This window comes from Dreissena polymorpha, chromosome 3 (assembly GCF_020536995.1).
Source record: "Dreissena polymorpha isolate Duluth1 chromosome 3, UMN_Dpol_1.0, whole genome shotgun sequence".
Taxonomy (NCBI): Eukaryota; Metazoa; Mollusca; class Bivalvia; order Myida; family Dreissenidae; genus Dreissena; species Dreissena polymorpha.
In genome coordinates, this window is record NC_068357.1 from 107,347,058 (window position 1) to 107,372,708 (window position 25,651).

The 25,651-nt window shown below is 38.1% G+C and overlaps 2 protein-coding genes across 3 annotated transcripts in view; one reads left to right on the plus strand and one right to left on the minus strand.

The window, feature by feature from the left end:
- The window catches only part of LOC127870876 (leucine-rich repeat-containing protein 14-like), a 40,801-nt gene extending 39,049 nt beyond the window's left edge, over positions 1-1,752 (plus strand). Inside the window, exon 8 of one of the 2 annotated variants that reach the window (XR_008044962.1) lies at positions 1,672-1,752. The gene's annotated coding sequence lies outside the window, so the exon portion shown is untranslated. Of the gene's footprint in view, positions 1-1,380; positions 1,618-1,671 lie in introns of those variants that run through there. The other variant, XR_008044963.1, reaches the window with a different exon arrangement.
- The window catches only part of LOC127870885 (uncharacterized), a 385,033-nt gene that overhangs the window by 116,992 nt on the left and 242,390 nt on the right, over positions 1-25,651 (minus strand). The gene's annotated exons all lie outside the window — the stretch shown is intronic.

Here is a 25,651-nt window from a genome sequence, read left to right on the forward strand (position 1 = left end):
ACTTTAGGCTCACTAGGTCATTTAGTGAGACTCGATTTAAGTAACAATATTGTACGTGGCAACCTTCGGAGAGTGTTGTCTGCAGTTGTTCAGCCACTGCAGTATTTATCACTCGAAGGCCGCGGCTTATCGCCAGTTGACATCGCGTATCTTTCCGTATTTCACCATTCTGCATCTGTTTGTGAACTCCTTCTCGGTAATAACAATTTACGACAGAGCCTGTCTTCTCTGATGGCATTACTTAGGAACCTAAAAACCAGCCTTAAGCTTATCCAGCTCGAGAACTGCAGTTTTTCCGATGAAAACTGCAGCATGTTGTCAGAATCCATGAAGAGACTTACCTCGGTAGTGTACCTGGATCTACGGGATAATCTCTTCTCTCGAAACAATGTCTACCAGCTTGGGGTGTCCCTAGCATGTCTGTAGACTCTGCAGTACTTTAGGGTGTCTTACCCGACTGACAGTTACCATGACGACCCTGAAGTGCAGAACCAGTCGCAGATGGAGTTTAGGGTCATGCTGGGCGAGCTTATATACCGAGAAAAGCAGCGGCTGCACCAGAATGTAAAAACATTGAGTGTGATATTTTGTCATTTGCCTCATGTGCATGTACAAATATAATTGTATTTGTAGTGATTTATTATTTCCTGACCTTTTCAAAAGAGCCACATTTTGGAAAAACTAGGCTTTTTAAATGTGCATAAAATTCCATCCCAGACTTGCCTGTGCAGTCTGCACAGAATAATCAGGGAAGACACTTTCCGCCTAAACGGGATATTTGATTGGAAGATGCTTCCTTTAAATGAAAAATTTCATAAAAGCGGAAATTGTCGTCTCCCACAGGCTTGTGAGAACTCCACAGGCCAATCAGGGACATTATTTTACCCACGTGCAGTATGTCAGATTTGTGCAGTAGGAGGCTTAATAGTATTTTACTGCCTGCCTGCCTGCCTTCCTGCCTGTCTTCCTGCCTGCCTGCCTGCCTACCTGCCTGCCTGCCTGCCTGTCTGTCTGTCTGTCTGTCTGTCTGTCTGTCTGTCTGTCTGTCTGTCTGTCTGTCTGTCTGTCTGTCTGTCTGTCTGTCTGTCTGTCTTTCTGTCTGTCTGTCTGTCTGTCTGTCTGTTATTGTATGTGTCACAAAACTTTAACCTTTGTCATAACTTTTGCATTATTGATGATAGCAACTTGATATTTGGCATGCATGTGTATATCATGGAGCTGCACATTTTGAGTGATGAAAGGTCAAGGTCATCCTTTAAGGTCAAAGGTCCCCCCAAAAAAATCAAATCGGTGCATTAGGGGGCATTGTGTTTCTGACAAACACATCTCTTGTTGCTTAATAAAAAATGCTTATATTCTTTTTAAATCTTTTGTAAATAGGTTCAAGTTGTAAAGGTTTCATTTCCTATCCTAAGATACTGATGATCAGCAAACAGCATAAAACCTGAACTGCCATTGAGTTACTCATAGGCTGTTCTGGTTTTATGCTGGTTGCATACAGCCGTTGTAAAGTTTCTTTTTAGTGGGAAAGGGTTAAGATAATGATGTCTGCAAGTACTAGTAATTTGATTTACAAATCCCAATGTTAAATGAGATAACCCAACACAATGAAAGCTTCAGTCAAGTACAATCAACCGTTAAGATTACTTTAAGGCAGTGTAAGCCCAGAAGGTGATGGTCCATATAATGGTGCAATATTTTAATCTTTATGTACCCAAACAGAGGCTTGCTTGTATATGAAATTGTTGTGCTCTTCTCATATGATGTTAATATCTTTATGCTTGAAATCCTTAAGACTATGTCATGACTTTGTCCAAAGTCTCTGTTATCACGCTTGACATATCTCATATTTGCTAACATTTCCAGTTTTAACAAAGCTTTTGTGACTGTTGTCTGTACATGCCGTGGGCCAACATTGTCAATGCAGATTTTGCCATCACTGGTTATTTTTTTAAAGGACTTCGGACAAAAGATCAGTCTTTTTCAAGCTATGATCTCTTTTATTTACAATTATAACATAATACTTGATTATTTTAGTATTGATAAAGAACACTATGATTTTCGAAATTGTCTTCATTAACAAAGCAGAATGAAGTATTGAACTTAAGCACAGAATGGTCTTATTTCAGTTGAAACATTATTCAAACTAAGCACACAGTTAACTACATTCCAAATCAGGAGTTTAAAATATAATTACCATAAAATCTCTAATGAAAATTGTCTTAAAAGAAACGAACACAATTTGTTTCATTAGAATTGTATTGATTTATTGTCTGATTGACGTGGGCGTTAATTCTGTCCCCTATTCCCTCCAATCCCCAATCCGCCCACAAATAAACAAGAAAAACAAAAAACAAATGGGCTCTGCTCCGTGAAAAGGGGTTTAATGCATGTGCGTAAAGTGTCATCTCAGATTAGCCTTATTAGGCTAATCAGGGACAACACTTTATGCTTTATGATATTTTTGGTTGAAAGAAAGTTTCTTGTTAAGGTGGAAAGGGTCGTTCCTTATTAGCCTGTGTGGACTGCACAAGCTTATCTGGAACAACACTTAAGGCACATGCATTAAACTCCATTTTCTCAGAGCGTTCCTCAAATATATGTGTAAAATAGAAAAAGTTTGGGTTGGTGGTAATTACAAACACACTTTTCTATCTATTAGCTTAACTTCTAAATTCTTGGAAGTGTTTGCTCACACTCCAGAACTTCTAAATACCTGGATGACTGGATGACTGGATGTGTCTTTATGTCACTTACTTTCATAACCAAATGCTGTGTTTTGTACATCTCTTGTCCTTTTTGTCCATGGTCAAGGTCACAATTCAAACTGTCTTGATCATTATCCCAGGACCAATAGATACTGTTTCTAGTATATGTTAACAATAAGCATGACATGTATCCATTATTTATTTTAACCAATGAAATTCATATATACACATGTGATTATTTGAGACAGTCTATATAAAAAAAGACTGTACTGTATTCTGTGACTCAGGATAAATTTGTACTTTTTTAAAGGGATCTTTTCACGGTTTGGTAAATTGACAAAATTGAAAAAAGTTGTTTCAGATTCGCAAATTTTCGTTTTAGTTATGATATTTGTGAGGAAACAGTATTACTGAACATTTACCATAGTCCAATATAACCATTATATGTATCTTTTGACGATTTGAAAACCTAAAAATTATAAAGCGTTGCAACGCGAAACGATTGAATAATTTGGAGAGTTCTGTTGTTGTCGTTTAAATTTACGAAACTACGAAGATTATAAAATACTTTCTCTGTTTGTACCGGCGGAATAGCCGAGAGGACTAATGCGTTTTTTTTTTACTTCAGACTAACTCCAGGACTCTGGGGGTCACTGGTTCGAGCCCTGGTACCGGCTTCTTTTTTTCCCTTTTTTACATTTATCAATATAAAGCATTTAATGACAAACTTCAAAATATGCCAAAATCTGTGAAAAGGCCCCTTTAAGACTACAGGTACATAAGTTTGATGTGATATTGTTAAAGAAGAACAACCGCTGTAAATATACATAGTTTGTAATTGTTTAAGATGCTTGTTGTTATTTAAAACAAGAGGGCCAAGATGGCCCTAGTTCGCTCACCTGAGAGGAGTCGGTTCATTCAATCTTTACCAAATGTCAAACTTGACCTAGATATTGTCCAGACAAACATCCTGGTCAAGTTTCATCATTATTTCATCTGCGATTCATGATATATGTACCTATGAAGTTTCATGATCCTAGGCGTAAGCATTCTTGAGTTATCATCCGGAAACCATTTTTCTCAGTAGAGTCACCGTGACCTTGACAGCCATTGTGTGAATACATGGCACTGTGACCTTGCAGTTTTCCTTATATGGCTATAGTAAAACCTTGTTAACACTCTAGAAGTCTTATTTTTAGTCCAATCTTCATGAAACTTTGTCAGAACATGTGTCCCAATAATATCTTGGACGAGTTCGAAAATGGTTCCAGTTGAATGAAAAACATGGCCGCCATGGGGCGGGGCAGTTTTCCTTATATGGCTTTACTGTATGGTTAAACCTTGTTAACAATCTAGAAGTCACATTTGTGGTCCAATGCTTATGAAACTTGGTCAGAATATTTGAACTAATAATATCTGGGCTAACTTCAAAAATGGTTGAGATCCGTTAAAAAACATGGCCGCAAGGGGGCGTGGAATTTTTCCTTAAATGGCTATTTACTACAAAACCTTGTTAACACTCTAGAAGTCACATTTATTATCAAATCTTTATGAAACTTGATCAGAACATTTGTTCTAACAATCGCTCGTGTGAGTTTGAAAATGTTTATGGTTCGTTGAAAAACATGGCCGCCAGGGGGGGGGGGCAGTTGTCCTTATATGGCTTTAGGGAAAACTTGTTGACACTATATTAGCCACATTTATTGGCCAATCTTCATGAAACTTTGTCAGAACATTTGTCCCAATGAAATTTTGCCAGAGATTGAAGCTGGGTCATATGAGCTCAAAAACTAGGTCACAAGGTCAAATATAAAAAAGCATGTTAAAAGTCACTTTTTGGTCCAAAATAATCTTCATGAATCAGCTTGGATTTTTTTAGAATAGTCTAGTTCCTTTGGCTTTCAGGTGAGCGCCTTAGGGCCTGATGGCCCTCTTGTTTATTAAACCACGAAATTTCATACCGACGAATTTCTATACGTTTACAGTACTTTCAGCAATATCGGAAATATCATTTACATACATAATAAAAAATATGGACCCCAGGATACTGCCCTGTGGTACTCCACTCTCAACTGGTTTCCATTGGGAAGAGTTACCTGTAATTGATGCACACTGTTTACGGCCCAATCAAAAGCTACTCATCCAAGACAATAAGGTGCCCTTATTCCATAGGAGGATATCTTCTTCAGATTGTTGGTGAGCCACTTTGTCAAAGGCCTCGGCCAGTCTAAATGTATTGTATTCCAACTTTGATGATGTTCAACATTTGGGAATGGGTCGTAGCGTTTTGAATTGTTACAGCATTTGTTTTGAGAACAAATTGGGATATTGGTGGTGGTGTAATTTTTAATATAAATACTTACAAAACAAGAAAAAAAATGTTTTCTATATCATAGCTATTAGGTTGAGCTTATGGAGCTTGATAGAGAAATGAACTAAATGTTGAAATGTGTTATTTGTTTAAATATATTTTGTTGGAAACTTTGTAGAGGATATTGTTAGCTGTCATTTGAGAAAAAAAAGTTTTTGGAGATTTTACCAGACTAAGATTAAAACTAATGAAAAAATTATTTACTTTTTTTTTGTTTACAGTTTTTCACATTAGTTTTAGAGTTAGAATTTGCAAACAGTAAAATTTCTAATTATTTCAATAATATATGGAGACTTTTTGATAAAAGTTAATTGACTAATTCACTTTTTACTGGACAGATCTGTATTAGTGGATATTTTATTAAGCCTCAAACATTTTTAGCTCACCTGTCACAAAGTGACATGGTGAGCTTATGTGACCGTGTGATGTCTGGCGTCCGTATTGCGTGCGTGCGTGTGTACGTCAACAATTTGTTTGTGTAGACAGTAAAGGTCACAGTTTTCATCCAATCTTTATGAAATTTGGTAAGAATGTTTATCTTGATGAAGTCTGGGTTGGGATTGTATTTGGGTCATCTGGGGTCAAAAACTAGGTCACTAGGTCAAAAACTAGGTCACATAATAGGTCAAATAATTGAAAAACCTTGTGTAGACAATAGAGGTCACAGTTTTCATCCAATCTTTATGAAATTTGATCAGAATGTTTAACTTGATGAAATCTGGGTCGGGATTTTATTTGGGTCACCTGGGGTCAAAAACTAGGTCACTAGGTCAAATAATAGAAAAAACCTTGTGTAGACAATAGAGGTCACAGTTTTCATCTTATCTTTATAAAATTTAATCAGAATGTTTATCTTGATGAAATCTGGGTTGGGATTGTATTTGGTTAGTCAGGTGAACGATTCAGGGCCATCATGGCCCTCTTGTTTGAGTTATCATCGAGAAACCATTTTACTATTTCAGGTCACCGTGACCTTGACCTTTGACCTAGTGACCTGAAAATCAATATCATCTTCCAGTCATGATCAATGTACCAATGAGGTTTCATGATCCTAGGCCTAAGCGTTCTTGAGTTATCATTCGGAAACCATTTTAATATTTCGGGTCATTGTGACCTTGACCTTTGACATAGTGACCTGAAAATCAATAGGGATCATCTTCGAGTTATGATCAATGTACCTATGAAGTTTAATGATCCTAGGCCTAAGCGTTCTTGAGTTATCATCCGGAAACCATTTTACTATTTCGGGATATCGTGACCTTGACCTTTGATCTAGTGACTTGAAAATCAATAAGGGTTATCTGCGAGTAATGATCAATGTATCTATGAAGTTTCATGATCCTAGGCATAAGCGTTCTTGAGTTATCATCCGGAAACCATTTTACTGCTTCGGGTCACCGTGACCTTGACTTAGTGACCTGAAAATCAATAGAGGTCATCTGCGAGTCATGATCAATGTATCTATGAAGTTTCATGATCCTAGGCATAAGTGTTCTTGAGTTATCATCCGGAAACCATTTTACTATTTCGGGTCATCGTGACCTTGGCCTTTGACCTAGTGACCTGAAAATCAATGGGGTTCATCTGCTAGTCATTATCAATGTACCTATGAAGATTCATGATCATTGGCATAAGCGCTCTTGAGTAATCATCCAGAAACCATCTGGTGGACGGACCGACATGAGCAAAACAATATAAACCCTCTTCTTCGAAAGGGGGGGGGGCATAATGAGAAAACTGCCCCCCTCTCAGCAGCCATGTTATTCAACTGACCGGAACCATTTTTGAACTCAACTCTCGTATCAAGGAAACAAATTTTCTGAGCAAATTTCATGAAAATTGCGCCAAAAATGTGACTTCTACTGTGTTCACATGTTTTCACTATATACATATAGAGAAAAATGCCCCGCCCACTGGCGGTCATGTTTTTTCACCGATCCCGACCATTTCCAAACTCGTCCGAGATATCAATAAAACCAATGTTTTGACAAACTTTCATGATGATTGGGCAAAAATTGTGACTTCTAGAGTGTTTACAAGGGTTCTCTATAGCCAAATAAGGAAAACTGCCCCGCCCACTGGCGGCCATGTTTTTCAACGGATCGGAACCACTTTTGAACTCAACCAAGATATCATTAAGACAAACATTGTGACAAAGTGACATGAAGTTTAGGCATGAAATGTGACTTCAACATTGTTTACAATGTTTTTCTTTTTTTTGACCTATTGACCTAGTTTTTGACCCGGCACAACCCAGTTTCGAACTCGGCCGAGATTTCATTGGGACAAAGCTTTTGACCAAGTTTCATGAAGATGGGACAAGAAATGTGGCCTCTAGAGTGTTGACGAGCAAATGTTAACGAACGGACGGACATACGACGGACAAAGACCGGTCACAAAAGCTCACCTTAGCAAACAGGTGAGCTAAAAATAAATATTTATTGCGCAGTGGTCTCTGTTTAAATATATATATATTTCAATATATTATTTATTTTAGCAAATAGAAATTGTTATCATTTATTCAGAACATCAGATTGTTGTCATCTTAATCAATTTTTATGTGAGGAAAAAGAGCCATAGAGATTTCGAAACAATCTGTGAATTTATCACAACCTTAAAAGTACCAAAATAACATACATTTATACCCTCTGAAACATTGCAAACACTCTATGCTGATATGCCACCTTAAAAATTTCACAAACACTTTATTTGCGTGAGTTAGCCTTAGAGACACTGTTTTGAATGGATACCGCCGTACCAATAGACTGATTTAAAGCACACTACTTGTGAGATTCAGAAACACTTGGGTGCATAGACACAAACATAGAAATTCAAAAACATTTTCTGCATAGTCGCCAGACAATCTAACAAGAGATTATAAACAACTCATGTAAATGCATATCGCCAAGAGATCCTAAAACATGTGTGTACATGTGCACCACGCAAGAGATTCAATGATATCAATGTTCATGAAAACCACCTTAGAGAAATAAAATATCAATGTACATTGCCTAAGATAATCCAAAACACCAATGTACATGACTCTAGACTGCCTTAGAGATTGCAAAAGACCAATGAACATGGCTGAAGACTGCCTTAGAGAGTCAAAATACCAATGTACATAACTGTAGACTGCCTATATAAAAGGTTAAAAATACCAATGAATTTGGCTGTAAACTGCCTTAGTGATTCCAAAATACCAATTTTTATAATGTCCAAAATGCCACTGTACAATACTGTAAACCTACTTAAAGATTCCAAAATACCAATGTACATGGCTGTAAACTACGTTAGAAATTCCAAAACATGTAAATGGCTGTTAATTGCCTTAGAGGGTCAAAAAACCCAATAGTAATGGCAGTAAACTGCCTTAGAGATTCAAAAATGATAATGTACATGGCTGTAAACTTCCCTAGAGATTCAAACTACAAATGTACATGACTGTATACCACCTTGGAGATTCCAATATACCAATTTACATGGCTGTACAAAAATGCCTAGAGAAATACCAATGTACATGATTGTAGACTGCCTAAGCGAGTAAAAAATACCAATGTATATCGCTGTAAACCAACTTAGAGATTCCACAATACCAATGTACATGGCTGTTAACTGCCTTAGAGATTCCAAAATACCAATGAATGGCTGTTAACTGCCTTAGAGATTCCAAAATACCAATAAATGGCTTTAAACTGCCTTAGAGATTCCAAAATACTTATATAAATGACTGTAGACCACCTTTGAGATACCAAAATACCCATGTTCATGGTTGTAGACTGACTGAGAGATTCCAAAAATACCCATGCTCATGAATGTGGACCACCTAAGAGACATCAAAGCACCAATTTGCATGTCCATCAAACGTTGACACTTCAAAACATTAATACCGATGTATACATGTACATGAACCTTAGAAACATAAAACAATCAATGTGCATGTACATAAAACGTTTACACTTCAAAACATCAAGACTGGAGTATACATGTACATGAACCTTAGAAACATAAAACAACTATTGTGCATGTACATCAACATTAGAGACATCAAACTATCAATTTACATTTACATAATTTAATAGACTCCTCAAAATGATGTGGGTGTAAATCACCTTAGAGTCCCCCAAAACATCCATGTGAATGTACACTGCAATAGAGACTCCAAAATACCGATGTGCATGTACAACATCTTAAAGACTCCAAACCATCAATATGCATGTACATCATCTTAGAGTCTCCAAAACGCCAATGTAGATGTGCACTGCGTAAGAGACTACAAAACACCAATGTGTATCAACACCATCTTAAAGATTCCTAAACTGCAATGTGAATGCACGCCATCTTAAGGACTCGAAACACTAATGTGCATGTACACCACCTTAGAGACTACAAACCACCAATGTGCATGTACACATCTTAAGGATTCCAAAACACCAATATATCGATGTTAATTTACACCACCTTAGAGACTACAAACCACCAATGTACATGTACACAACCCCAAAGCTTTTTCCCGGTTTTGTGAAGCGGTCTTGCCCCCCCCCCCCCCATTTTGTGAAAAATTGAGTCATGAACTTAGTAAAATTGTGAAAATTTGATTTTCCAACTTCTTGAAATTGTGAAAAATTGAGTCGCGAATTTCCCAAAATTGTGAAAAACGGCCATTCTCACAGAAGGAAAAAACCCAGAGACTCCAAAACACCAAGGTGCATGTACACTACTTTAGAGACTCCCAAACACCAATACACTAATGTTAATTTACACCACTTTAGAGACTACAAAACGCCAATGTGCATGTACACTACCTTAACACCAATACACTAATGTTAATTTACAACACCTTAGAGACTAAAAACCACTAATGTGCATGTACACTACCTCAGAGACTTCAAAATACCAATGTTAATTTACACCACCTTAGAGACTACAAACCACCAATGTGCATGTACACTACCTTAGAGACTCCAAAATACCAATACATCAATGTTAGTTTACACCACGTTAGAGACTACAAAACACCAATGTACATGTACACTACCTTAGAGAATCCAAAACACCAATACACCAATGCTAATTTACACCACTTAAGAGACTACAAACCATCAATGTGCATGTATACCACCTTAGAGACACTAAACATCAATCCGCATGTACAAGATTTTAGGGCATTCAAACATCAATGTGCATTTACACTACATTTGGAAATCAAAAACATCAATGTACATGTACATTGTGTACATCAGCTTAGAGACTACAAAACATCAATGTGCACAGGCTTTCCAGCAGGCCTTAACCAAAAAATAGGAGAAAACAATTAGTCTTTGAAAAACAAAAAACTAGGAGAAAACTAGGAAAAAAACTAGAAGGATATATAAAAAAACTAGAAGTAATATCATAACAAATCTTGATGTTCAAAACATAGTTCCATTAGCAATCAATCCTTACAAGCCGTTTGTCTTTGTATATCTTGTCGTTTAAGATTGTCTGAGACCTGTATATTTTCCACTCATCTGTGACATTTATGACCTCTGTATCATCAATAGTCGGCAATGCCATGCATAGCTCGCGCATTATTGTTGGTAAATTCTCCTGGTCACGCACCTCTGGATGAAGGCACTGTACCGCTCGCACCACTTTATTCATGTAGAGGAAGCTATGTTTGAAGGTCACTTGATACTGCTTGGTAGAATTTCAACAAATCAATTTTGTGAGTTTTCTGTTTTCCTCGTTCAATATGAGACAACGCTTCGTGTGTGTCAACACAAATTTCAAATTTATCAGTATGGACCAAGTTTTCTGCCATGTACATCAATAGTTTGTAGTTTGTGTCCATGTTTTACCCCCAACAACATCAAACTTGATTAATGTCAGCAAAATCGACTTCAAGAGGTGGGACATCTCAGAACACATGAGATGAAATAGTGTTTCCTGCTTCTGGAATTGTTTGCGCAATGGTTCAAACAGTGGCACTACACTCACCCAAAAATGTATTTGTGCCTTGCATTCCTTTCCAGAGAGAAGCTTACAAATCCTTAAATACCTGGTATACTTTTTAAGCTGAGCATATGTATGATGGTATTTACGTTAGTGAAGCAGATCTTTCAAGAAGTACTTGCACAGTGTTTCTTTTTAAGCTGAGCATATGTATGATGGTATTTACGTTAGTGCGGCAGATCTTTCAAGAAGTACTTGCACAGTGTTTCTTTTTAAGCTGAACATATGTATGATTGTATTCACGTTAGTTAAGCAGATCTGTCAAGAAGTACTTGCACAGTGTTTCTTTTTTGCTGAGCATATGTATGATGGTATTTACGTTAGTGAGGCAGATCTGCCAAGAAGTACTTGCACAGTGTTTCTTTTTTAGCTGAGCATATGTATGATTGTATTTACGTTAGTGAGGCAGATCTGTCAAGAAGTCCTTGCACAGTGTTTCTTTTTAAGCTGAGCATATGTTTGATTGTATCTATGTTAGTGAGGCAGATCTTTGAAGAAGTACTTGCACAGTGTTTCTTTTTAAGCTGAGCATATATATGATTGTATTTACGTTAGTGAGGCAGATCTTTCAAGAAGTACTTGCACAGTGTTTCTTTTTAAGCTGAGCATATGCATGATTGTATTAACGTTAGTGAGGCAGATCTTTCAAGAAGTACTTGCAGTGTTTCTTTTCAAGCTGAGCATATGTTTTATTGTATTTACGTTAGTAAGGCAGATCTTTCAAGAAGTACTTGCACAGTGTTTGTTTTAAAAGCTGAGCATATGTATGATTGTATTTACGTTAGTAAGGCAGTTCTTTCAAGAATTACTTGCACAGTGTTTCCCAGATCTTTCAAGAAGTACTTGCACAGTGTTTCTTTTTAAGCTGACCATATGTATGATTGTATTTACGTTAGTAAGGCAGATCTTTCAAGAAGTACTTGCACAGTGTTTCTTTTAAAAGCTGAGCATATGTATGATTGTATTTACGTTAGTAAGGCAGATCTTTCAAGAAGTAATTGCACAGTGTTTCCCAGATCTTTCAAGAAGTACTCGCACAGTGTTTCTTTTTAAGCTGACCATATGTTTGATTGTATTTACGTTAGTGAGGCAGATCTTTCAAGAAGTACATGCACAGTGTTTCTTTTAAAGCTGAGCATATGTATGATTGTATTTACGTTAGTGAGGCAGATCTGTCAAGAAGTACTTGCACAGTGTTTCTTTTTAAGCTGAGCATATGTATGATTGTATTAACGTTAGTGAGGCAGAACTTTCAAGAAGTACTTGCACAGTGTTTCTATTTAAGCTGAGCATATGTATGATTTTATTCACGTTAGTAAGGTAGGTGTTTCAAGAAGTACTCGCACGGTGTTTCTTTTTAAGCTGAGCATATGTATGATTGTATTTACGTTAGTGAGGCAGATCCTTCAAGAAGTACTTGCACATTGTTTCCCAGATCTGTCAAGAAGTACTTGCACAGTGCTTCCCAGATCTGTCACGAAGTACCTGCACAGTGTTTCCCAGATCTGTCAAGAAGTACCTGCACAGTGTTTCCCAGATATGTCAAGAAGTACTTGCACAGTGTTTCCCAGTGCTGTCAAGAAGTACTTGCACAGTGTTTCCCAGATCTGTCACGAAGTACTTGCACAGTGTTTCCCAGATCTGTCACGAAGTACTTGCACAGTGTTTCCCAGTGCTGTCAATAAGTACTTGCACAGTGTTTCCCAGTGCTGTCAAGAAGTACTTGCACAGTGCTTCCCAGATCTGTCACGAAGTACCTGCACAGTGTTTCCCAGATCTGTCAAGAAGTACCTGCACAGTGTTTCCCAGATCTGTCACGAAGTACTTGCACAGTGTTTCCCAGATCTGTCACGAAGTACTTGCACAGTGTTTCCCAGATCTGTCACGAAGTACTTGCACAGTGTTTCCCAGTGCTGTCACGAAGTACTTGCACAGTGTTTCCCAGGTCTGTCACGAAGTACTTGCACAGTGTTTCCCAGATCTGTCAAGAAGTACTTGCACAGTGCTTCCCAGATCTTTCACGAAGTACCTGCACAGTGTTTCCCAGATCTGTCAAGAAGTACCTGCACAGTGTTTCCCAGATATGTCAAGAAGTACTTGCACAGTGTTTCCCAGATCTGTCAAGAAGTACTTGCACAGTGTTTCCCAGATCTGTCACGAAGTACTTGCACAGTGTTTCCCAGTGCTGTCAAGAAGTACTTGCACAGTGTTTCCCAGATCTGTCAAGAAGTACTTGCACACTGCTTCCCAGATCTGTCACGAAGTACCTGCACAGTGTTTCCCAGATCTGTCAAGAAGTACCTGCACAGTGTTTCCCAGATCTGTCAAGAAGTACTTGCACAGTGTTTCCCAGATCTGTCACGAAGTACTTGCACAGTGTTTCCCAGATATGTCACGAAGTACTTGCACAGTGTTTCCCAGATCTGTCAAGAAGTAGTTGCACAGTGTTTCCCAGTGCTGTCACGAAGTACTTGCACAGTGTTTCCCAGATCAGTCACGAAGTACTTGCACAGTGTTTCCCAGATCAGTCACAAAGTACTTGCACAGTGTTTCCCAGATCTGTCACGAAGTACTTGCACAGTGTTCCCCAGATCTGTCAATAAGTACTTGCACAGTGTTTCCCAGATCTGTCAAGAAGTACTTGCACAGTGTTTCCCAGATCTGTCACGAAGTACTTGCACAGTGTTTCCCAGATCTGTCACGAAATACTTGCACAGTGTTTCCCAGATATGTCACGAAGTCCTTGCACAGTGTTTCCCAGATCTGTTACGAAGTACTTGCACAGTGTTTCCCAGATCTGTCACGAAGTACTTGCACAGTGTTTCCCAGTGCTTTCCAATACGTTCAAGAGCTGGTATTAGAGCAAGCCAATGGCATTTTACACGTCGGATAAACATTTCGTCATCCAGTCCCAGGTCTTCCAGTGTCAACACATAGTCCTCTCGTAGGCTGATGTGGGACTTAAACCACTGAACGATATCAATGGCCAGCTGTTCTGCAACATCTCCATTTGTAGCAAGGCCTTTTCAAAATGCACTGTGCTCGTTCTGTAGTGTGCATGGCAAAAATGGAGTGAGTCCTGGTAACCCCAATGATATATTATGGTTATCAACATTTCTCCAGATGGTTTTCTTTTCATTCAGCCCATCACTTACCAGAGCTACATGTTGCGCAAAGGGCAGTTCGTAGTCTTTTTCACCCGATGTGTCAATCGAGGCATTGCTGACCATTTCGCCTTTAGCATTTCTCAACATAAGGCTTTTCATGGAGCATTGTACAAACCTCTCCTTTCTGCTCATTCCAAAATCTAACAAAAACATCACAAATCTTTTTGTCGTGTGCATTTTGTTTTTCATCAGATTGTATTATAAATGGACTCTTTGTTACTTGTATCTTTTCCATAATATCCCTTCTAAAATAAGAAAAGACGATCTGATATAAGATATGAGACCAAAGATGTTCTAATTGTGAATTGGTCAGAAAATGACCCAGAAAAAATCGCCTTTAACAAGTCGCTAGTTCCATCACATGATGAGTATGAATAGCTACATGATGCCACTTGGATTGCCCATAATGTCTCTACTTTTGCTATTTGATCGCTCATTGGCTTTAGAAAGACATTCTGTACCTTATTTTCAGTACCACAACCTCCTTGTTGACTGCCTCCTGGTACAGGTGATTTAAATAGCTGTGTCTGGCCTTTATCATTGCATACTTGCAAAAACTGCTTATTTTTTATCCATCTGCATGGCCCAGTAACTGAGACAGGCCAAACTTTGAACAGGATAAGCTTTAACAACACACAGCAATACACAGCAAAGCAGTTCCCAGAATTTATTTTACACCATTTTGACAGGGTATCGCTATAATTGTCTATCTTAATTAGCCAAGCAAATATATATATATATATATATATATATATATATATATATATATATATATATATATATATATATATATATATATATATATATATATATATATATATATATATATATATACAGGAAACAAACCATCAATGCATAGCTACATCAAACCCAAATAATTATATTTAAACAGTATGAATACATTTTTTTTCGATGAAAGTTTTACTTTGTGGTTTCCAAGATCATCCAATAAGTTTTACACTGTCAAATTACACACATTAAGTATTATAAACTATACCTGGAGCTTTCGTGAGTTTCGTCCATATACTACGGACTTTATCAGCAGAATGATTTCTACTGTTGGCAAACGTTAACACCGCTAATTGTCGGGGTGAGCGATGTAAACGTACTGTCCCAGTGTCAAAGATTTTTGATAGTATAGTAGAGCGAACTAACTATTATACTTTGAATGTAAACAAAAGTCCACCAATTTCCCTCAGATAGAAGGAAAGGACTTGAAATTTTGGGGTCTATGCAAATCACAATACTGCAAAGAGGATTACAAAGTTTATTTATCTATTTATCTATTTAATTGTCATGCTTTAATTTCTATTCTAATCTCATGCACATTTAAAAACAAATAAGAAATTATAGTCTAGATTATCCCTGATGATCTAATGTCAAATGTTAAAAACAAATGTTCTTGCTGTGCTCCGCTGTGTACATCATAAATATATTCAGTTCTCAGGTCCAGTTCTTTCCAGTTACCCGATGGAACTACACAGTACACATCACTGCTACACTTTTTGAGGTTTACTATGATATGAATTCTTCCTTCCTGTCAGTGTTTCTCTGTATAATTTATTTGTAGTTGTCTTTATGAAACTGATGGCCAATATTCAACTAGTTCTAGTATGCCTCATACGTCTTATTAAACTTCTATCTTCTATCCAATTATCCATCAACTTTCTTCATCGTAATTCTTACACCAACAAAAATGGGATCCCATTTAGATTTTTCTCTTATTCTTCTATATACACAACATTCTAGATGCCTCCACAATGTGGCCGACGATCAGAAATTCTGATGGCACCTCCTTCCAAACAACAAACGCTCTGGTCTTAAGCCCAAATTCAACTGACTCAGAAACACATAGAAAACTCTCGAACTCTCCCATACACTAACCAGGCTTCCTTGAATAAACAAAAGTATCCCCATACCCCAGACCTGACCCTAAATTTCCCATTAGATTTGACCGTATGATTTATGATTGCAGGGCTTCAGTACTCTTGGATGTGTATCCCGCAGCCGGTTTATAGTACATTTATACTTGATATTCTAATTAACTATATTAACATTTACACACACAAAAAAAAACAACCCTATTTCTTTGACACACCCCCCTACTTAAGATGAAATTCCCAATTTCTGTCTCAACCTTTTGGATTTGTGTCAAGACTAGGTTCATGACTCATGTCCCAGATTTTCGACTGAGATAATCAGCCCCGACATTTTCAGTTCCCTTTATAGCAACAACAGTGAACCGGTAAGCCCGCAAGACAAGAGCCCAACGCATGATTCTGCCATTAGAATCCTTTGCCTTGTTCAGATAGACCAGTGGCATGTGGTCTGTTTCTAACAGAAACTTCTTACCATATAAGTATGTGTGGAATTTCTGTACTCCCCACACAACTGCAAGGCATTCTTTCTCAACCACCGAATAATTTCTTTCCCTTTGCAGCAATTTACGACTAGCATATGCTACCGGAAACTTTCCATCTCATGTTCTTGCAGAAGTACTGCCCCTAAACCTACATTAGAGGCGTCTGTACGTAGAATAAATGGCTAACCTAAATCTGCCATTCGGAGAATTGGTGACATCGTCACTCGTTCCTTCAATTCCTTGAATGCCCTTTCATGAGGTGATTCCCAAACCAAGGTATTGGGTTTACCTTTCTTGGTGAGGTCGGTAAGTGGTACAGCCACAGCGGCAAAGTTTGGTATGAACTTACGATAATAACCTACCAGCCCTAAGAAGGATCGAAGTTCAGTCTTGGTTCGTGGTCTTTCGGCTTGAGCTATTGCTGTAACCTTCTGTGGGTTTGGTTCCACTTCTCCGTGCCCTACTAGGTGTCCTAAGATATCAAGTCTCTCACAAGCCAACATGCACTTGCTAGGCTTTGCCGTCGGCCCAGCCTTTCGCAGGCGCCCTAAGACTTCTGCAATCAACGTAAGATGCTCCTCCCATGTCTCGGTGAACAGGAACATATCGTCTAAAAAGTTATCCACTCCACTAAGGTCTTTCAGCAACATTCTCATCATTCTGCTGAAGACAGCGGGTGCGCATGCCAGTCCAAATGGCATTCTTCGAAACTGCCATAGCCCGGTGTCAGTTGCAAAGCTAGTATAATTTTTGCTTTCCTTGGAAACTGGAATCTGCCAGTATCCCTTTGACAAATCAATTCTCGAAAAGTAACGACAGTGGGATAAGCGTGCAAAAATGTCATCCTGACATGGCATTGGCTCAGCATCAAAGACTGTGACCTGATTTAACTTGCGAAAGTCCACACAAAATCTATTAGTGCCATCTGGTTTTTTCACTATAACGACTGGTGATCTATATGGTGAATCTGATGGTTCAATGACACCCATTCGTAACATCTCCTGAACTTCTTTAAATATGGTCTCCTTCACAGCATGTGGAACAGGATATGGCCTTGAACGAATTGGATCATCTGTAGTTGTTTTAATATGATGTTCTACCAAATTGGTTTACCCAGGAATGTCAGTTAACACGTCTTGGAAGTCTTGAAGTAATGTTTGCAAAGATTCGCATTGTTTGGCATCTAGGTTTTCACCAAGTTTGACATCTTCAACAGATTCTGATTGTTCTATTATAGGACATTGTATCTCTTCATTATATCGACCATACTCACTTAAACAGTCCTTCTCACCACTTGGTACCTTGTCGTCTTCAATAATGGCCGCTGCAATATTTATCAGTAATCCAGCCTGACGAGTTTCAGCCTCATTGCCAATTCTCTCCACATATTTCTTCAACATATTGACATGGTATGTCTTCACGTGATCATTGACGTCAAGTCGGTAGTCTGATTCACCAACTTTCTCTACAATTTCATATGGCCCTTGCCACCGCATGAGCAATTTGTTTCGGTTTGTTGGCAACAGAACTAGAGCTCGCTCTCCTAATGAGAATGTTCTTTGCCTCGCTTTCTTATCGAAGTGCTTCTTGTATTTTCCAGCAGATTTCTTCAGTTCTTCTTGTGCAAATTGCATTGTTTCTGCTAACCTTTCCTTTAGGTCTAAAACGTATTCATAAACAGTTTTTACCTCTTCACTAAGGGTTTCCTGTGTCAACATCTCTCTTAATATTTGCATTGGTCCTCTTACTGTTCTCCCGTACAGCAGTTCAAATGGAGAAAACCCGGTGCTTGCCTGTGGGGCTTCTCTGTATGCGAACAAGGCTGGCGAAATGTACTTGTCCCAGTCTTTGGGTCGCTCTGTACACATACGCTTTATCATTGACTTCAGCGTGCCATTCATTCTTTCCACTAACCCGTTACACTGGGGATGGTATGGTGTAGTCACTAACTGTTTCATTGACAACAGCCTACTTATCTCCTTCATGAGTCCAGATGTAAATTGTGCTCCCATGTCACTAAGCATTTCTTGTGGAACTCCAACTCGAGTGAAAATGTCTACTTATGCCTCTGCAACGGTTTCTGTCTCAATGTTCTTCAATGCCATCGCCTCCGGATATCTTGTAGCGTAGTCAACCACCGTTAATATGTACCGGTTTCCTCTGTCACTAACTGGTGTAATAGGTCCAATCAGATCAACAGCCATGCGTTTAAATGGTGTATCTATTAATGGCATTTCTCCCAACGGAACCTTGGAAACTTTTCCTTTTGATGTCATCCTCTGACAGGTATCGCAGGAGGTACAGAAACGTTTCACATCTGACATTACCCCAGACCAATGAAATTGTGACAGTACTTTATCCAATGTTTTCTGCATTCCTAGATGTCCTCCTAATAAACTCTCATGAGCTATCTTCATGATTTCATCTCGAAATTCCTTAGGGACAACAAGCTGACAAACAGGTTCTCCCTTGTTATGTTTTGGAGACGTAAATTCACGGTACAAGAATCCATTGCGTTCATAATACCGAGAAGTATTCAGTTTTCCACACTGCTTTACCTCTTCCGACATTGCTTGTTCCCGGGCAGCTTGAAGAGTTGGGTCACTTTTCTGTGCTTCTTGAAACATCTGTGGATTCATCCCCTTGATCTGTGTTGGCACCTTTAGCGGTTTGATTTTGCTTACCTTTTCTTTTGAAGCCTGAGCTCTTGTGACTACTGCTGCCTGTTCGTTCACCGTTTCATCCACTTTCTTCTCCTTTGATATAGTCGCATATTCTCCAATTGCAATATCTCTGATTCCGTCAATATTCCCCAATATCAAGTCGTATACTGTACTTTCAACACACATGGCAATAACCTTACCTGTATAATAAGGTGTTTCCACAAACACTTTTGCCGTGGGGAAGAGTCTCACTGTTCCATCAAGTAAGACACAATTCTGAACTTTCCCAGTAAAACTGTGGTTTGGTACAAGAGACCTCTTTACCACCACTGATGAACATCCAGTATCCCTCAAGACACGAATTTGTTTTCCGTTGACCCATCCTATGCACTCCGGCATATTTTCCCGAATAGGTCCATCACACGCTGCCGACATGACAGGTAATTGGTGACCACTTGACAGACTTACCTTTCTTTGGGATAGGCCACACGCAGACAAACTAGATTTACTTACCTTTCGGTCATACTTGTCTTCAGGTCTTCTTCCACCTCTTGCTGGTTCCCAGCTTTTGAAACCATTACCTGAATACTGGCCTGATAGTTTACCACCCCTGTGGTTGTTTGTGCCCATGGTGTTCCGACCATTTATCCTCGGGCAGTCTCTACGTAAATGTGGTCCATTGCAAGCAAAGCAAGCCTTACCTTTCACACCATCTCTAGATTCATTCCCCGTTTTGCCATTGCCCTCATGGGCCTCAATATACCGATCTGCACAATCGGCCATCTCTGTTACTGAAGCAAACTTACGCTCCTTTAAGAACACTTGCAGTCCCTTTAAGCACCCATTCAAGTATTGCTCACGTAAAATCAAATCTCTTAAACCCTCATAGGTTTCGTCAGACCCAGCCTGGCACATCCAATTGGTTAAGTAATCAAACCAATCGAATTACAAATTGAGACGCTGTCTCCCCTGATTCACATTTACTACTATGAAACTTTTCCCTGAAACCATCTTCGTTCAGATTGAACCTTTTTAGCAGGGCATCCTTAAGTTTCTGATAATCATTAGCCTCAGCAACTGTGAGTCTCGAATACACATCCAGGGCACGCCCCTGCAACAGTGCACTCAAATTTGCACCCCAACATTCCTTCTTCCATCCAGCACTCTCTGCAAATCGCTCAAATCTTTTGAGATATGCATCCATGCTATCACGCGTGTCATCAAAATTGGGTAACTTTGGCAACTTAGCCGTAGTACCACTCTCACTAGTAGTACGACTATCACCCCTCTGTGACCCACTACGTAATCTTTCCATTTCAATTTCTCTCTCCATTTCTAATTTCTTAAATTCTCTCTCTCTATTTCTCTCTTCACGCTCATAAGCTCTTTCTTTCCTTTCTGCCTCCTCTCTCTCTCTTATAAAGGAGAGCAAAGTTTCCCCAGACAAACCGGACTTTTCACCCATTTGAAAAAGATTTTCCAAATCAGACATGGTGAAAATCAAACCCAATGAATAAGGGATTTAAAAAGAAAGTAAACTCTTATAATAACCTGCTGGCCCCTTTTAACAGTTTCTCCCCTTTGCCTGACCTGACCAGTGCCTGTGACCTCACACTGACCTGTAGCAATTCCCCTTAGAGATAACAACCCAGGTATTAACAGCACAGCACACAGAGATAAAATTTCTCTTGAATTTACAGACAAGCTTTTATTTCCTCACTGCAGTATTTCTCTGTGATAATTGAATAGCATAACCCCACTCGTACTACCAGTTTTGTCAAAGATTTTTGATAGTATAGTAGAGCGAACTAACTATAATACTTTGAATGTAAACAAAAGTCCACCAATGTCCCTCAGATAGAAGGAAAGGACTTGAAATTTTGGGGTCTATGCAAATCACAATACTGCAAAGAGGATTACAAAGTTTATTTATCTATTTATCTATTTAATTTTCATGCTTTAATTTCTATTCTAATCTCATGCACATTTAAAAACAAATAAGAAATTATAGTCTAGATTATCCCTGATGATCTAATGTCAAATGTTAAAAACAAATGTTCTTGCTGTGCTCCGCTGTGTACATCATAAATATATTCAGTTCTCAGGTCCAGTTCTTTCCAGTTACCCGATGGAACTACACAGTACACATCACTGCTACACTTTTTGAGGTTTACTATGATATGAATTCTTCCTTCCTGTCAGTGTTTCTCTGTATAATTTATTTGTAGTTGTCTTTATGAAACTGATGGCTAATATTCAACTAGTTCTAGTATGCCTCATACGTCTTATTAAACTTCTATCTTCTATCCCATTATCCATCAACTTTCTTCATCGTAATTCTTACACCAACAAAAATGGGATCCCATTTAGAATTTTCTCTTATTCTTCTATATACACAACACTCTAGATGCCTCCACAATGTGGCCGACGATCAAAAATTCTGATGGCACCTCCTTCCAAACAACAAACGCTCTGGTCTTAAGCCCAAATTCAACTGACTCAGAAACACATAGAAAAACTCTCGAACTCTCCCATTCACTAACCAGGCTTCCTTGAATAAACAAAAGTATCCCCATACCCCAGACCTGACCCTAAATTTCCCATTAGATTTGACCGAATGATTTATGATTGCAGGGCTTCAGTACTCTTGGATGTGTATCCCGCAGCCGGTTTATAGTAACATTTATACTTGATATTCTAATTAACTATATTAACATTTACACACACAAAAAAAAAACAACCTATTTCTTTGACACCCAGGTGTGCGAGAGTTGGTAGCGACCCCCTAACCAAGATGGCTCATGGTCCAGAATCCTAACGTCCAGGTAAAGCTTTCAATACTTAGTGTGTGTAATTTGACAGTCTAAAACTTATTGGATTACTGGAATACATATCCAGAGCTGACATAAAATTAACAAAACCAAAAAATTAGTTTGCCCATTAAAGGAAAAAAAACTTGGATAACTGGGAGCTTTTGTAAAGACTATGAAAAGGTATTAGACTTTTAAAAAAAACTAGGAAAAACTAGGAACGCTGGAAAGACTGTTGTGCATGTACAACACCTTAGAGACTACAAAACACATATGTGAATGTACATCGCCTTATAGACACCAAAAACACCAATGTGAAAGTAAACAGATGGGGTTATCACGTGATACCGTAATTACTCTATGTTTTCGAACACTTAAAATTTAATTATTTTTTTTCGTGTCCGAAGACTTAGATACAACAAATATTCACAAAATACAGGTGTCCGAAAACTTAGAGTCGAAAATTGAAGTGTCCGAAAATAGCGTCAATTGTATCAACGACTACCGGTAATAGCACCCGCTTGTAAAATACCATGCCGTTAAGTATAAATTGCAGTTATTTATGTTTGCACTGCATTTTAACTGCTTAATTTATTTGACAGAAAGTTACTACAAGGATGTACTTTGACCAACGAGTTCAAAGATGAGCATGTGATGTACCGATACTCGCTAGTATGAACCTGAAATTAACGCAATGAAAAAAGCAAACTGTGAATTCTTTGTTATTTCCAATAGTTGTTGTCTAACACCTTCCATTGTTCGTAAAACTTGCAAAAGGGTTCATCACACTTTAAAGCGTTTAGTATTTGTCACAGTCATTTTACTGAGAAGGGGTATTGCCGTTGCGGCATATAATTGAACTGTTAATTGGCACTACCCCTGGTAAATGTCATAACGCTTACGCTCTCGGGCGAAACCATTAATAAACACCGGTTTACAAGGTTATTTACCCAATAACGTAAATACAATGGTCCGTGGCCCTCAGGCATGCACCTGCCATGTTTTATGATGTTAATCTGGTTGTAAAACCCCATGACCGAAGTGTCATTAGATATCGAAAACAGGACCGAAATTTGGTAAAAAAGCGCTGTAAAATATACTGTCCGAAAACTTAACAGACATTTATTATGGACGAAAACTCGTGTGTCCGAAAATTAAGAGTCACGAAAAATAATTATTTTTGCTAAAAAAAGGGGTGTCCGAAAACTAAGAGTGTCCGAAAACATAGAGTAATTACGGTAGTCAAGATAGCGTCGTCCATGCCGAGGCAGATTTTGTTACGCCGTTTTATACCTGTTGTTTAATTTTTAAATGACGCTCATTTTCCAGCATTATCAGTCAAAATGTGATAAGCGTTTATTTCGTATTAAAATTCGTTTATTTTTCTCCACGCGAATTTTCTAAGTAAACCTGTAATTAGGTAGTCCCGCTAGGAAACTTCGCAGCGAGTAAAGTCGAGATATAGCGCGAATATTTAATACGAAATAAACGCTAGTAACTTTATTGCCGATATAGATGGAAGGCGAGCGGTATTTAAAAAAAATGATACAATTATTCATGGGTATAAATCGGCGAAATACCTGCCTCGGAATGGGCATCGCCATCATGACTATCACGTGATTACACCCTCTGGTAAACCACCTTAGCGGTTCCGAAATACCAATGTGCATTTAGATCAATTTAGAGATTTTAAAATACCAATGTGCGTGTTCACAATCTCACAATTTCAGTGATTTTATTAACCACCGTTGTCGACGTACATCTTGTTTGGGATTTAAAAATAATTAAAGTGAATTGACACAATGTCACAGATTTTTAAACGCTAATTTCTGTATTTACCACCAATGTGAATATGCACTATAGAGACTCCATAACATCAATAAGAATGTAAATATTGATAGATTTCAAAACAATAATGTAAATATTATCCGCTTTATATATCCCAATGCATGCACAAAAGCATAGCAAAACAACCATGTCAGTGGGGTTCGCCTTAGAGTTCCTAAAGCGCTTATCAATGTTCGTGGACAGAATTCGATAAAACATATATATCTCTATTGAACATGCAATTGATATCGCTCCAATACCCAGAAATATTGTTCAACCCTCAGTTAACACCAGTTAAGTATCCTTTGTGAATGGAGAGAAGCTAGCATTATTCGGATTGGAAGTGCCACTTTCATACAGATATATAGTCCATTGATAACATTTTTTGGAAGGATTAAACGACTAAAGTTGACAAATAAAAAACGAATGTATACATTTAACCAGGATCCCTGACATTAAGTGCGGCACAAATTCGAATATTTTTCATAACTTCTGTCAGGTTTTGCGAAATTTTGTATGTGATTGACACATGTTTTAAAAGTATGCAATGGACACATTGTTCTCGATTGATTTCCAATGGCACTTCTGACAATGATTTGCAACTTCTGACGCTCAACACTGCGTTTCACCTTGTTTTTATTTGGTGCAGTGCATTAAAAAAACACATCTATGCTGGACATATTAATTCTCCAGATAATTACAGATCTTTGACCTTGAAGTATGACCTTGACGCTCTGTCTTACATCACTTGTTCCATGTGTCAATTGATTTGTTTTACGGTAATTGATCATTGACCTGAAACTCTTACCTTTGCAATCAACAAATATGCGTGGTAATGGTGCAATATATGCCGTCTTTCAATACTCGCCACTTTATTAAGTTATACATGTAAACATCGATCCTTGCTATACAAAGTTATGCTCGGGATAGTTTACGGATGCTTTCTGACCTTTGACTTCATTTGTACCCTTAATCTGGGACATAGACCATGGTTCTTGGGCGCACCACTACCTCTCTTCATACAAGTCGCTTCTGCAAAACACTTTGCAAATCATCTAGATCTACTCTGGACATAGTTTTGACCAGACGAGCTTTTCCTGCAGCCCCGCCCCCACCCAACCCAACCCGCCCCCAAGGACGTTTCAATAATCCACTTTTTGTTCAAACAGGGAAAATAAACATAATAATTAATACCATAAATATAATGATGGTTAGTTTAAAAGAACATGCGATTTTAATTTATGTTTCTTTAATGATATGATTTCGAGTGTGCACTAAAGACTTCTAGATGGACAGAATTTACAATAACAAATATTTATATAAAAGTTATTTGTGATTCGTTGAGCCCAGTAGAATTATTACTTATATACTTATATTTAGTGACAGGCGTCTGGCTATTTATTGTGTGGTTTTATGTTTTATAATGAATTATCAAATGGACGCATACAATTCCTAAACCTTGTTAGGAAAATGTCTAGGTCCCGGAAAATACTAATAGATCTCTAAAATGAAAATGAAAGTAGAAGTGGGCGTGGCATAGAGTAGTGTTTAATAAGGCGTAACGTTATTGATAATTAGTTACCATAAAAGAATATCCAATTCATAATAGAATGTTATAGGTCATCAACATATTAAAATTCTTTATTTAATCAAATTTTGTTTTCAAATTTGTGTTTTGATTGTTTTGTCGTAATTTCAGATTACCAAAAAAAACAACAAGTTCGCATATTCTCCCATCATTCGTACAAGGTG